General features: G+C 42.6%; 1 pseudogene; it reads left to right on the top strand.

Moving 5' to 3' along the window:
• Positions 1–554: 554 nt before the first annotated feature.
• LOC107543946 (TATA box-binding protein-associated factor RNA polymerase I subunit D pseudogene) lies at positions 555–1,495 on the top strand (annotated as a pseudogene).
• The last annotated feature ends 201 nt before the right edge of the window (positions 1,496–1,696 follow it).

Raw genomic sequence — 1,696 nt, 5'->3', positions numbered from 1 at the left:
TATCTGCTACTTTCTATTGACACAGCCTTTTGCAATCCCCTGCCAAATCCTGCTGTGATTTTGTTTCACACATTATTTAAAAACTCGGTCTTCATAAACCTTTGGAAACTTCCCAAAAATAGTGTTCTCAACATTGGCTGCACATGAGAACCACCCCAGACCAACTGAGTAAGTACTTTTTGTGGGTTGGGCTGAGGCGCTAGCATTTTCCACATCACCCCAGGTGATTCTGATTTGTGGCCTGGGTTGGCACCCACTGGCACAAAGGAGCCCCGTTCTACCTGTGTGACTGAGTCGAGCCGACTCAAGTCTTGCTTGAATTCAAGTGTACTGAAAATTTCCTTTCTTCCGTGCAGTTGCAGAGGTAGGCTGTTGCTGCCTGTTGGGGTGCTGAGGCCCGGAGGTTGCTGGATGCAGACCATGGAGGCCTGGGCTGCAAGTAGGCAGCTAAGGCCCATACTGAGCTGGGGCTTATACACCAAATTTCCTAACCTAGGTGGAAATTTGGTGACCAACAACAATTCTGAGAAGTACTTGGAGAATACACGTCAAAAATGGATTCTCTGGACTATATAACAGCATCTGATTCAGCTATGGAAAATTGAAAATCAGAGTGATATCTCTTCCTCTGGCAGCAGCTTATTTAAAACTCAGTATGTTCCTTACTCACCTAAACAGAGGCAAAGAAATCCTATTAGAAAATTTGTTCATTCACCTCAAAGTGTTCAAGCAAGCGATTCATCCAGTGACTCATCTTAGCGCCAAGACCATTGACTTTAAGAGCTATTTTTGAAAGATTAAAAAATAGGAAGAAGAAGAAGAAACGTAAAAAGAGGAAATAAAAACCAACAGGAAGACCAAGGGGATGACCAAAAGGAAGGAAAAACACTAGGTCACAAGTAAATAAGAAATGATTTAAAGATAAAAGAACTCGGTTCCCATTTTTAGAATCAGACAATGGATGAGAACCATTACCTTGGAGAAAAATTTTAACCTTTGAGCAAGCAGTGGCAAGAGGATTTTTCAACTACCTTGAAAAACTGAAGTATGAATACCTCTTCAAGGAGTGATTGAAACATGAGTGCTGGTGAAGATTTAGAAAAAGAAGACCTTGATAGTTGTAGAGATAAATACCTGGAGGACAAGGGTCTCTCTCTCTCTTATTGAAGGGTCAGCACAATAAGATAAGGCTGTGAGAAATCTTGAACATAACAATGAATATGATGTCAAACTGGTGGGCTTTATCTTGAGAACACAATGTCTGGATTTAAAGGGCCCTAAAGTAAATTGCTTAAAGAAATTGTGTCCCAACCATGATAAGTGGGGAATTTTTGAATTACGTCCATATTCAAATGGAGATCAAAGGAGCCCAACTAAAATGATTGTGTACAGACTGACACAACTACTGTGGATTGAGCAAAAAATATGTTTAAGAGAAATTAAGACAGACTCAGGAGGAACTAAGGAATCACAACATGTGAAATTCCTTAAATAAAAATGTATCGCCCGGCCGGGCGTGGCTCAGAGGTTGAGCATCGACCTAGGATCCAGGAGATCGGGGTTCGATTCCCGGTCTGGGCACATGCCCGGGTTGTGGGCCCCATCCCCAGTCAGGGGCGTGCGGGAGGCAGCTGATCAATGACCCTCCCATCATTGATGTTTCTATCTCTCTCCCTCTCCCTTCCTCTCTCTGAAA

The sequence above is a fragment of the Miniopterus natalensis genome, chromosome X, assembly GCF_054644295.1.
Source record: "Miniopterus natalensis isolate mMinNat1 chromosome X, mMinNat1.hap1, whole genome shotgun sequence".
In the NCBI taxonomy this organism is placed as follows: domain Eukaryota; kingdom Metazoa; phylum Chordata; class Mammalia; order Chiroptera; family Miniopteridae; genus Miniopterus; species Miniopterus natalensis.
The sequence above is the reverse complement of the archived record's forward strand: the minus strand, read 5'-3'. Positions and strand labels throughout refer to the sequence as shown.